This window comes from Triturus cristatus, chromosome 7 (genome assembly GCF_964204655.1).
Source record: "Triturus cristatus chromosome 7, aTriCri1.1, whole genome shotgun sequence".
NCBI classification, from domain to species: Eukaryota; Metazoa; Chordata; class Amphibia; order Caudata; family Salamandridae; genus Triturus; species Triturus cristatus.
In genome coordinates this window covers 948,906,622-948,920,525 of record NC_140590.1, presented here as the reverse complement: position 1 = coordinate 948,920,525, position 13,904 = coordinate 948,906,622, and the positions used below count along the sequence as shown (strand labels likewise).

Here is a 13,904-nt window from a genome sequence, read left to right as displayed (position 1 = left end):
TGGTCACCAGAAGCAACAAGGACCTTGATTGGTTCTACTCCGTTGAAAGAGTGAGGATGCTGTGAGAGCACAGTCACCCACGTAGGGCCAAGACCAGGATCATCATAGCCATCCCTCACAGTGGTAGAGTAGGAAAACTTACCTTGCAGCAGAAGCCACAGAAAACACCCAATTGCTGAAGAGGTGCAACCATGAGGGGAAAGAGCCTGTGCCCACCGAGTGCAGCCGCCGAGTCCATGTGTGGCTTGCTCACCTAACTTAAAAAAGGAGCTACTGCGAGCGCCTGCAGACAGGACGCTATCAAGGACTCCGAATGCTTCACTTCTGCCAAACCACATTGACTTGATTAGGGCCTTATGGCCCCAGATAAACTTGCTGCTAAATCAAATGCATATGCACTGGAACACTATTGATTTCAAATCAGATTCATAGTAGACTATTGAGACTTGGACTACTAGTGGGGCATACCCTTGATGTTACCAGAAGTGAATGGGAAATAACCCCAATAGCTAACACGAGGGGTGGCTGGGACAGAAAATCGGCAGAGAGACCCCAGACCTCAGTTTGTGTGGTTAGCAGTAGAAACAAAATGCTTCTCTTTTTTCATAAAAGTGCATTTTGAGTTGTGAGCCCGTAATCTGTATTGCACCTCCTCCCTGAGGGAGCCTTGGACTGACTGGCCACTTCTACCACTGAGTCAAGTGCAGAAGGGTTACTTGGCCCAGTTGCCCAGAATCCATAGTATGCCAATGTTGCAAAGTCATCCTGTGTGCCCTGTGTACCTCCATTTTTTTTATAATTAGTACTGGTGGTAACGGATTCCGACTGTCCCTGGGCTCTGTCTAACCAGATCCAGGGCCAGTGCTATGTTGAAAACACACACTTACATTAGGGTTCACTGTGTATTTGGGTATCCCTGTGATTAGCATGACCTACCCTTTATGTCCCTAGAACTTAATAGGACAAGGGGATTAAAACTACCTACAAGTCTCTAGCATATAATACGGCTTGGCAGTTTAGAGGCCAAAGGCCCTTTATGCATTTGCATGTGTGAACTGCTGAGAGCCAGAGGTCATTTTAAAAGCAGCCCTGTGTTGCAGCACTTCTTTTAAGTGTAAATTGTGCCCAAAATCGAGTTTGGAGGTAAAGACACTTAAAATATTATAATCTATAATTATTTGGTAAATTAGGTGCCCCCTGGGTCACCCCTAGATGTCCCAGGTGTGGGGGGGGTCATGTACATAAACGCAGGGCACTTAAAAAAGAGGTTTTGTGTGTCCTGGGAATAGAGAAATTGCACATTTCACTTTCTCCATTGTAGTAAAGTGCTTCCCAAAACCGACTTTGATGCTAGCAGCACTGTGGAGTGAGGATCTACACTATTTTTACATATTCAGGACCCCTAAAGTCTCCCCTAGGTGTCATGGGGTAGGGGGTCATGTAACTATAAACGGGGCCTTTATAAAAGATGTTTTATATGCTTTGGTGTTACACATTTCATTTTCCCCATTGTAGATCCCCAGCCACATAGGATAACATTGTAATAGTTTCATAACTATTGCTAGGAATTAATATGTCATTGAAAGACTTAGGATAATGTTATTGATAAATCCAAAAATATGATATTGTTGAATGTATCCCAAAATACACAGAGCAGAAGTTATAAGTCTGTCTTTTCTGCAAGCCAAAATTCAGCCTTCCTGTGGTCTCCGCTGATTGGTTAACAGGATTAGCCTAGCTTCTTTCAATGAAGTGATAAGGGGCTCACCCAGTGAGAGGCAAACTGTAGTTTTTACTTGTACACAAAGATTTCGGGATCACCAAACAGGCTGCAGAAAAGCAATAAAAAGATAGTGAAAGCATGTTCCCCTTTCTGCCCACCAAAAGGAATCAGTCATTCGATTTTCTTCAATGCAGAACATCTAGTATCATGAACAAACTCATCCCAAACAACAGCATTTAATTTTTTTACAGACAAATCACCAGCATATTTAACAAAGAATCAAACAATTCCCTTAAAAAAAATAACAAGCCTTTTGTACAGCAAAAGAACTGTATCTTTAAAGGATCTAAATGGCTTGCAGATTCTTGTAGAATCACTAGCCTGCATCCAGTCATTCTTTGAATGCAATCTTTACAACCTCTTTTTAAACAACAGTAGAATGCACGTAAATGGAGAGAAACTGTGAAATCCCCACAACAAAACAAACACACTCAATATGGTCTCCAACAAGTGCTTTTAGAATCCTAATGGAGGACTACATAGTCAAGGCTACTGACAATGGGTGTTTCAGTCATAAGCTCTTTTAAAAATGTCTGGCTCCTCCAGCACTGCCCCCTTTACTTTTTAGGTCTTGTTTACGCAGCGCTTGCGCGGTCCCTGTGAGACATGCTGTATCTAGGATAAGGTTTGAAAAAACGCCCATCTTTTTAATTGGTTCCTGTTGCTTTCCTTTAGAAATACTAGCTTTTCATTCACTTTGTAGTCCCTTCTTTTGGAATGTTGTATCCTCCCATGAGGACTGCCCCTCTTACATGTTTTTCTTACTGTTCAGATTATTTCTACTTAGAGAGAACTCTTTTTTTTTTTTTTGGCCTGCTTAAATGATCTGTTTACTTGTGCAATTTAACTTCACTCACTTCACTTGCTTGCGGACCTGTCCCTTCATTAGCTTAGTCCCTTGATCTCCCCGTGCCTCCCCCTCCACCCTCCCCCACCACTGCTCCAGGCTCCCACCACCCTCCCGAGGCCACGGCTATTTTGCGCACAACACCGCTTGCCCGTGCCTCACCCTCTCCCACAATACTGCTCCAGGCCCCCCCAACGCCTCTATGGCCATTGCGGTTTTGCTCACAACACTGCTTTCATGTTATTTTGTTATTATGTTCATGTTATTTTACATCTTTACCTTTGATTTATATAGTGCACCTACCCATGCGTTTGGGTGAAGTTAAACTATCAGGCTGACACCAGACTCGAACACGGATCTCCAGTTCTCCAGTCAGCAGGTCTCACTGCTGCGCCATATCCTTTCCTTGGCTATGTTGCAGGGGGAAGTACTATATGTGGGCAAAGGAGGTCCAACAGGACACCTAGTGGAAGCCTTTGGTACTGCACCCTCACAACATTGCTTGTTTTTACGCAGTGCCTGCTACAGGCTTACCAGTTGCTTGGAGCAGAGCCTCATCAAATGTTATTTAACTTTGAATAAATAAATAAAAACGATCACGCTTCGCGTTCTTCTGTGTGTATGCTAAATCAACTTTTTGCAATAAACAGACAAATTGCCCTTGTCACTTGTGCTTTACTTCCACCGTTTTTGTTTCTTTAGTTGGGGAGCGATGGCATTTCACGGACTGGAAGCTCGGGTGGCGTATCTACAAAATGATTTATCTTAAGTTTCTGCCGCCAATAGAGCCGACCTGTTATTTTTTTTTTAAGGCATGTGGGTATTTTTCCTAAAGTGAGGCTACGCTTCACATTAGCTGAACGTGGGGAAATCAAATCAGCGGGTTCCCACTCATCTCCTGAAAGTATGAGCGGCTGAGGTAGCATAATTCAATACAAAATTTCACTCGCACAAAGAAAACATCACTTGACGATCCTTGTCTGGGCTGAGAGGCGGCTGAGTCAGAAAGTAAAGGGTACTTTTGATTTTGTGGTGGGTTTTCTGATGGATATATTGCATATTTTGTTTATAAAACAAAGAGCACGCCTGTTAGGATAATTTTTTTAATAGAGCTCTGCATAAAAAAGTGTGTCCCCCACGATTATCCCCATTGTATACCTAGGGCTAGTGTAACAGTGTTATTTTTAGGTTCAGCCTACAGCATTTGCGCTATAGGATCATCTGTGTATGTACTTTGAGGGCTCTGAAGCAGTGCCGCAGGACTGGTTTACTTACACTTTTGTGCTTTGTGCTTAGGTACTCTATTTTTAACACAGCATACTTCCCAGGATCTTCTTCAGGTACATATTCAGCTTAGGCACCATATTTTACTGTAACTTAGCACCCTCCTTCCTGGTTGTTACTGTCATCCTTCATGCATCCCCACTCCATTTGTTCCACCCCATCCTAACCATCTCTCACCAGCTTTCATGTCCTCCCAGTCCCTGCAAATTGTTGCTCCTTCGTCGCAGCTGCCAGAATTCTTTTAAACTGCTTATTTTCGTTTCCCACAACCCTTTCTTGTTATTTGACTTTGTTCCACTGACTTTGATTAAAGACTCATTTTACAGGAAAAAAATAATTCCTTCTGGTGTGTCACATGACCCAGAAAGAGACGCACATAGACCATAAATTATGCTTATGCTAGAACGAAGCAGACAACAAAACAGAGGAATGGTCCAGACTAACCCTGGGTGTAGTTTGCGTGCACGTAGCTACGCGAAATACACTTTGAACTATGCTCATAGTGCCAGCTACTCCTCAAACTGCATAGCTGTCTGCTTTGAGGAATAATTGCAAACAGCATCTTGCACAGTGCAAGTTCTGATAAAATAAGTATTTCTGTCTTTATAAGCTAAAATGCATATAGTCATTTCACAAAAGTGATAAATTAGCAATGAGTGAGAGAGGTGATGATTTTAGGATCCTCCCTAACCTAGGGAGAGAACCAAGCAAATACCTTGAAAACAAAAAGCACATCTTCTTGAACGATTCGGTGGTGGTCCCATCCTCTTAGGACCACCCAAAGGACAGTAATTGGCAAAAATACAATCCCAACCAAAGGCCCTGCAAAGGTTTCAATGCTTTTGCATTTGACTTGTGAGGGACATCTAGTAACAACTAGTGGAACTGCAGCTTGATGTAATAATAATTTCAATGCTTTTGCATTTGACTTGTGAGGGACATCTAGTAACGACTAGTTGAACTGCAGCTCTTTGTAGAATTATTTTGATATTGGACACTATAATATTCACTCACTGCCCACTGCTAATCTCGTCCCATAATGCTTTGCAGGGCCTTTGGTTGGGATTGTATTTTTGCCCATAACTGTGCTTGGGGTGGTCCTAGGAGGAAGGGACCACCACTGAATCGTTCACCAGCATGATATGCTCTTTGTGTTCAAGGCATCTGCTTGGTCCTCCCCCTAGGTTAGGGGGGACCCCAAAATCATCACCTCTCTCATTGCCTAATATTTTCATTCACAGTTCACTTTTGTGAATTGGTTATATGCTTTTTAGCATGTAAAATTGCTTTATCAAAGCATTTGCGGGCATTGTTGATATTGCTGCTACGCTACGGCGTGCTATGTGCATTTTGCGGAGTTCGTAGTAGTGCAAACTACGCATGCTCTGTGAGTGAAGCGTAATACTATGCCTAGGGTTAGTCCAGACCACAGTCTCAGGCGCGGAGTGGTGGGGGAAGCACTGCGGGGTATCCTGGAGGTGCTGCAAGCGAGGCTCGTAGGAACGAGGGAGGTAACTGAGCGGCTGCAATGTCATCTGTTCATTAATGAGAAACAGGCTTTGAAGAGTTTAGCTTGCACGAGACCAACTATTTTTAAACAGGACAGGGTAAACTAAGTCAAAACCCATGGCAGACACATATATGCTGTATACATTTTTTCAGACATACACAGACTCCTCCGAGAATCCGGACTTCTGTTTTATGATATGGATATTTGAATTTCCCGAATTGTTTAGATCTTCGGGTTAGTATATTGTGTGGCTTGTGATATGCACACTTTCCCACAAATAAGCAGGGCCCATCCACATATATGAGACTCATTTACCCTCACTAGCGAATTCAGATTCAGAAGTAAACTTTTGCAAACGTGGGATTAAAATGTGCATCCTTCCAGTTATTGCCTGCATAATTTGCACCTAGAGGTGGGAGAGCCGTTGAAAGGTCGAAGCTGAAGCCTGGCTCCGCTCGAGGTTCTGTTGGAACCTGGAGCCCCACTTTTAATATGGCTTCTGCCTGGACCATAACTCATCTACCTTCATGCACAAAGAGGTAAAACAAAGCACTAATATTTGAGTTAGAAAGGAGACACAAATAGATATTGGTTTAGGAAAACTTACATTAAACACAGATTCCCCACTTAACCAAAGTGAGTGATCGTAGGCAAAGATTTAATTTTATTGATCCTCCTTTTTCTTCACTATAGCAAATGAACCACCTTCTAAAGCCCATATTATAAATATAAGCTGTACAAAAATTATTGTGTTCGATTTAAAAGACTATGATGGTCCATTATCTACGAGAATCTAAGCCACATACAGGGTGCATGTGACAACTGTTTTGCCTCGTAGTTCACTAATGGTGCTTTCACCAGGGTGGAGGTGGGGGCAGAAAGGTTCTCAGTTCATGCTTAAAAACTATTACTTTTATTAAGTACTACTCAGTGCACTGTTTTAACCCCTTGAGTGCCCATGACGAGATGGTCTCGTCATGGGCCGCGGTTGCGCTGTGCCCATGACGAGACTATCTCGTCATGAGCCCCGCCCGCTAATGAAACGCCCGGCACAGGGCGTGGAAAGGGCGGGGCACTCAAGGGGTTAATGGACATATTAATGCCAAAGGTTCCACATGTGAAAGAAAGCCACTTTTTGAATTGTGATTTGACTTAATCATATTTTGCCTGATGTTTGTTGTATGATTTACAAGGCACATTTTTTCAGCGTTCAATTCAGCTCACCCTTTTAATTTGCTGGCTCGCCCACCTCTGCTTGCACCATATACAATATGGCATAAATACATACAGGCAAACTTCATAATTCCTGAGTCCGAGGATATCCAAAACGGGTGTGGCAGGGGGCCTGGGTAATTATCACATCATACCCATTTCGAGGTTTGAAACTCGCACACGTATTTACAGTGCATACTCGTTTAACACCACATCCCATGGTGTCTGCATTTACCTGGTGTGCAATTTGCAAATCAAATTATAGGCCACTTGTACTAAAAGGCACTAAATGTTCAGGTCTTTTTGGTTAGTACACACACAATAACCTGCTGTTTCAGCCTCTCAGGCAATGGTATTATTATATCAGGGCTGCAGCTAAAAATAATTGGGTCTGCTGGTACTCATCTGACTTATTGACTTAAGCGACGCATTTTTTACCTTATTTTTACATTGTTGCATTAATAATAGGCCGAATAAGTTTCTCAATAGATACCTATATAGTGGATATCCTAGGTGTAATTGTAAACAGAGACCTCGAGTCGTGCCTCTGCATTTTCAGGCAAAGCTCACCAAGGGCCTCATGTAGGTAAATAAATTTTACCGGTTCATAAATACCGAGCCGTACCGAATCGGTAAAGTAGAACCGGTAAGTTATATGAAGGTAAAAATTGGGTAACCGTTACCGATTCGGTAACAGTCGGTAAATACGAATCGGAATTCACCGATTCGGTAAATACCGAGGTGGTATCCACCGATTCGGTGAATACCGAGGTGGTATCCGCCGAATCGGTAAATACCGAGGTGGAATTTAGCGAATCGGAAAATACCGAGGATACTACCACCTCCCCTTAACTAAGTAGCCAATATCACAATCATGTCAGTACAGAAGGTCTCTCAGGCTCGAATAGGGGACCCCATACCACAAAGATCAGCTTAGTGAAATCACATCACAGGAGCAACAGGAGTCTCCTCGCAGGAAGGCTCGTCTTCGGTCTGAATAATTAACATGATGACTGAGCTATGAAAAGCACCAACTGTCAGGTATGTGCAGCTGCGCGTGTGCCATGGCTAAATCGTGGGTCGAACAACCGATAGTGGAAAACATGCATTGTGTAACATACCAGACTGTGTGTCACAGCATGTACAGACCAAGGTCGCTGCGCAGAGCTTGGGATGGGAACAACAGAATGCACTCGTCTGAAGGAAGTCTCGAGTCAGCAGTTTATTCAAGAAAGAACATGTAAACGCAGTGTCGCGTGCAAAGACACAAACATGGCTACATAACATTCAACGTGGTAATGCCAACTGAACAATGCATGTACGTATTCAGGGAGAACTCACTACACGCCCCCTGCAGCGAAGCAATATGTAATAGGCAAGAAAAGAGAGTGCGCAGAGTTCAGTTTCGTCAGAGCAGAACAGGGCGTAACCAATGCAGCGCCAAAGTCCTACAGTCCAATTCATTGCAGCATACAATTCCAAAAAACACAATGCAAGTATAGTACAATACTCAAGCAGACCATCAGGAAGAGAAACACGAGAAATAATAGAAATAAATGTTGCGCCAGGGTGCTGTCCAGTAGCACAGGCGCAATGGACGACAATCCAGTTAATCCATGAATGTATAGGCAGCATATGTGGCCACGGCTTCCAACAAGCAATCGTTGTCAGGGCCACTAAAAGTCTCAGCCATCCAATTGAGTAAAGAAAAGGAACATACGTGTTCTCCAACCAACGGAGCCTCCAGCACAATCAGAGGGCACCCGGAATGTTCCTCCAAATAGCTCATGGACAAGAAGTCGTAGGCTGCCGCTGAGATGTCCCAATTACCCAGGATACCATGCGCCGCTCCACACGCCATGATCCGGACACCAGAACAGGACAACTCATGAGCCACTAAGGGCCGCATCAGTCGATCGAAATCCGGCACCGGAGACACCATGTTGGTCAAGCACAAATCCAGAGGCCATTCAAAGGGACAATCCAGGCAGTGAAATACAGGTTGCACGCAGGTGAAGTAGGAATACCTGAAGGATAATCCATATGCCAGGCTTAAAGTCGCCAATGGCAAAGTACCATAGTAGTCAAGCATCCTCTCACGAAGAAGATGCAGACGGGACAGGTGCTCGTGTGGCACAGAAGGAGCAGCCATTCCGGAGTATGAAAAGTATAAGCAGCACACCTGCCACCAGCGCCAGAAGCAGCGGAACACCTCCAAAGATGCTCGAGCACAGTGAATGTACTAATGCCGGAATTACACCACAAATAGTTTGGAAAGAGGTCACGAGACCCGAGCCCCACATGTTCAAAAAAATTGAGCCAGGCCGGTCGTGGACGAGGCATTGATAATACTTTGGATCAAAGAGCCGAAATGCAGGGGGAGGTCAGTATTCAGAGGCGCCTGTTCCTCAGTGCGCGAAGTAGCAACGTGAAGGACAAATATTTCACGATAGGAAGTCAAAGGCACCTCTTTGTGGGACAATGGCGCTCTATTCAGCTCAACTTGTTGGACTCTGCCTTCAAGGTTGGAATCGAAGGCCAGAAGGAAACATCCCGGCGCCCATGCGGGGGTGGAAATAGAACAGTATAGCAGCAGACAACTGCATGCGAGACAGTTATGTACGGGATTACCACTCACATCCCGCAGCAAACTGCATTACTCATAATTAAATGAATACCGTTTGCAAGCACAGTGAAAGAAGGTGTAATCACAGGCACTGGGATACCTCGTAGGACGCACGCCAAAATCGGGGCTTGTACATTGCATGCGCCGTGTACTTGCATGTGCCTATTGTCTCATGTATGAATCCTAGAAGTGAGAGTGCTAGAGCTAATATCTATAACGGCTTAGGCCTTCACCATGTTTGCTTGGGCAATAGCTCTCAGTCTGGAAGCCGCCTCACTGTGCGACAACTTGCAGACCTCGTTGTAATTAGCATACGCGCACCTTTTGGTTCTGCCACCCACGGGACCATTCACAACATCATTCCATTCGGTATGCACATTGATGGAGTGGGTGGACTTCCTGATCCTGTAGATGTGCTCTGTGTCAGCTGGTGGACAGAGTGGGATGTGTGTCCCATCCATGCTGCCAATATAATGGTGGTAGAAATTCCTGAAGGAACGGGACAGGCAACTCTGGGATACACCACCCACCGCAGCTGTCACCACCTGAGAAATGCCGGATGCCAGCAGATGTGGGCTGCAGAGCACCTGCACATGTGGAGGTATGGCGTGCGCCCTTCTTATTGGCTGGTCCAGGAGTGGGTGCGGGTCCCTGATTGAGTCCATGATGGTTTCGGGGTGTAGCCTGTGCCTCTCATATATCTCTGCATCAGTCAGCTGGAATAGTGTGATGCGCTGTCTGTGGATGCGTTCCTTCCGTCGACAAACCCTCAGTCCTGCTGCCTGTAGACGTAGGCGCCTTGCAATGACGTCAATAGCAGCCAGGGTGTCCACGCTGTTGCATTTTGGGATTGCTCAGCTGCACTGTTGTTGGTTACCACCTGCTTTCAATCCGTGTTAATTACCGACTCTTATTTACCGATTTTCTTGGATTTCTTAATTACCGAGTGCTCCTACATGTCATTTTGATTTTTACCACTTCATATTTACCACTTCATATTTACCGATTCGTTAATTATGTATTCGGTAACTATGAATCGGTTTTTACCGCCTCATATTTACCGAACAGTGGTTTTTGGACTCCTACATCTCACTTGTCTGTATACCGGTCGGTAACGGCATATTTACCGAAAATCGGCCGTTACCGACCGGTATTTGGCTACCTACATGAGGCCCCAAATGTGGAGAAGTGAAACGGGGCTTACATCCACCACAACAGAGCCGTCCACCCAGTTAAACTCTGTCTCCATGGCCTCTGTCGGATGTAGGTGGTGTCCAGCAGGTCTGGCTCTTCCCCTGACCCACTAGTGGGACAGGATCACCTGCTTGGCTACCATCCACTCTGTAGGTAGTTTCAGAGGAACTTTACAGGGCTGTGTGACACCTGTTTATGCAATTCCCCCTTATTTCAGGTTACCAAGGTATCACAGAGAGCACACAGGCCCACAATCACTCAGATGCTCAATAATTCACACCTATCTGATGAACGGTAGTGTCAACTCAATAGGCGGATACCTCAGAACATTTACACAAGTCTCCAACATCACTGCTGACAGCAGCTAACCCACCAGTAACCTGTGGGCCTAAAGGACAATTACTGGGTCTTGAGCCAAAGTGAACAAAAAGATGCCCCATCAGGAAGAAATGAAGCCTGTCAATCTGGGTATGGAAAATTGGTGCCCCCCAGCTGATGAGGACTGTCTCACCTTTACTCCCAAATCTATCCAAATAATTCTACAGCACACCATGCCACATAATTAACTACACATATTTTCTCCACACCACACAAATTCACACCACACAATTAAACAACTAACTAATCCAATCCAACCCACATGGGTCCACTACACACCACATACATACACCTCATAGCACATAATTAAAAGACATTTCCATGTACAATGCCAATAGCTCTTAACTCAAACAAATGCGAGACCTATTTCATTTCCAATGCTTGTTTCTCACTATGTTCCCCTTTCTCTTTATTAACGTGCTTGTTTGTTCTCTCTTTTTTGGTTCATTCTTATTTGCTTGTTTTTGAAATTAGCATGAGTAACTCAAGAAGTAATTTTTGACTTAATTAGCACTTTCTAGATAGGGTATATACACAAAGCATGTGTGGCAGCTATTCTCGCTGAAGCTGTGGTAACGCAATTAGGGAACGGAAAGGAAATGCAACAATGAAAGTCATTTATGAAAACATCTATTATTTCCTCAGGGTTCTATGTTTTTCTTTACTGTAGGCAGCGGTTTTCATGTTATTGTATTATCGTGCGTGAGCTCATTTTGTGCATACGCTGTTGACACTGAATCAGAGAAAGGGCCAAAAGCAAACGAAAGACTGAATATAATGGGCCGCAGGTGCCAAATGGAAACTCATTTTGCTTTTTTATTCATTTTAGCAACTTTTCCCACAATATTATAGAACACTGGAATACAACAGGCGGCTGACAACATGACATAGCAACCACAAACAACAGAAATATGCCAACGACTGCATACAAAAAAGTAAACCTACATTGTAAATACAAAATCAACAAGTATTGGCGATGCAGTAGGTCTCACATTACTGAACGCTTACAAATGATAATGTTTTTTAACTTTTTTTGTTAAGAAATATCCCAGCAGTAACATCAGTAATAAAATAAAATCAACAAAGCAAGAGAAATTGCAGTACCAGAGGCTGTTACTAGGTGGAGTTGTAAAGGGATCTCTATTAGCCACATAAGAAACTGCATCCTTAATGCAATTATAAAGAGAAAGATTGCAGCTGAGTATATGTTTCCATTTGTTTTTATTGGAAGTGAGATTATTGTGAGCTTGAGTTTTAAAAATGTACCAATGTTATTTATTTTATAGTGCATTTTTTAAACAATGTAACACAAATCTCACTTTCAATAAAAACAAATGGAAGCCTATGCTCAGCTGCAGTCTCTCTCTTTATTGCATTAAGAGGTCCAGTACCTAACATGGCTAATAGGGGTCCTTTTTCAACTACACAGGACACACCTAGTAACAGCCTAGAGTACAACACCCTTGCCTTTTTTCCTGGATTTTCTTTTATTACTTATGCTACTGCAGGGATATTTGTTGACAAAAAATAATAAATCAAAGAAATAATATTTGCAATAGCTCAAACTTACAATAATGCAAGGCCGAATGTATTGCAAATGCTTGTTTCAGTCAGATAGAGATCCCAAGTACAAGTCCTCAATTTCGGATTGCCCATTCATGATATTTGCTGAAATGCAGTAAAGTACTTAATAATCACTGCAGAAGCATAAAATTCACTGAGGCAAATAAACAATTTCTCCCATAAAATGCCTCTTTTCGCAGGTTTAAAGGGCTTGTTAACTCTTACAGAATCTCTCAAGCGACTGCAATAAATCTTTCTTAAGGCAGCATTGCCTTAACAACTATTTTTAAATAACTTTATATGAAGAGCCAATTCGGGGCCAAATAAGAATATAACAGTCATGTTTTTTTTTTAAATATTCGGTGAATGTGGTTTGGTGCCAGGGTGTTCAACAGTGGTCGTTGGAGGCTAGACTCATGCCAGATTTTCATTATATCCACATCAGCTAATTTTAAATACCAGAAATAGAAATATATATTACATAACTAGAGAGGAGGTATTCTGAGAATGTGTTATGGACGTGACTATCCGTTGCCAGTCTGTTGAAGCTTTGGCTGTTGTGATAAAGATTTTTACATGGAGTTGACTATAGTAAAATCCGCCGAACACATTACGAAATTGGAATGCATTTGTACTATGCCTATTCCGTGGATGTTACCACTGATCACAGTATTCTATCTGCCGAACCAAATAAAGTTAGTTTTTTTATGCACCAATAAAATAAACAGCAAATTCAAACAAAATCTTTCCAATGGAAACTGCACCACCTAGGACTATCTAAACTAACCTTAAAGGTTTTGTTTTTAATCTACATCACACTCTAACACTTAATTTACTCAGTATACGAATATCATAAGGTGCAATGTGAATACACTTAGGTAATTCAGAAAATAAATATTTTCTTTCACAAAACTCACCTATCGTGCAAAATTATGAAGTTTTTAGATCTTTCTTTGGATTTCAGAAATAGAATCTACATCTTACTCTTCTCAAACATGGTGACCCATGATCTGTAATAAAAAAATGCAAGGTTAATTTTAGTAGGAACAGAAAATGCTAAGGGGTGATGGTCATCGATTAGCACATACTAATAGTAGGTTTGTTTTAACTAGATGCATTCAACACTGGAGGCCTGATTAACAGAACCCCGGGTATTACCGCCTGCCTGACTAGCCCAGTTTTCCCACACCCGCTCCTTAGGTCTCGCTGAGTCAGCGCGCATGCGCGGCTCGAAGAGACATTTAGTAGGTGAGTTTTCAAAGTGCTGCTGGCTGGCGACAAGCTTGCATTCAAGCGAGCGTGCACGAGCGCAGCCAGCAGTTTTGCAATATGTACAGGCGCGATCGCTTTCACTTTCGCGCACGCAGCCTACTTTCACTTTTCACGCGCGTGCGCACCACTCGCATTTCTTGTTTTAAATGCCGACAGTACCTTAAATATGAACTTTACCTCAAGGTGTGTTCTTCATATTTGTGCTAATTAACCGTTGACCTCTATGGGGCATATT

The 13,904-nt window shown here is 43.1% G+C and overlaps 1 protein-coding gene across 6 annotated transcripts in view; it reads right to left on the bottom strand.

Moving 5' to 3' along the window:
- The window catches only part of MYOT (myotilin), a 476,183-nt gene that overhangs the window by 383,042 nt on the left and 79,237 nt on the right, over positions 1 to 13,904 (bottom strand). For 4 of the 6 annotated variants that reach the window (XM_085617966.1, XM_085617971.1, XM_085617967.1 and 1 more), the window contains one exon: positions 13,315 to 13,407. The gene's annotated coding sequence lies outside the window, so the exon portion shown is untranslated. Of the gene's footprint in view, positions 1 to 1,768; positions 1,830 to 13,314; positions 13,408 to 13,904 lie in introns of all 6 variants that reach the window. The other 2 variants (XM_085617969.1, XM_085617970.1) reach the window with 1 other exon arrangement.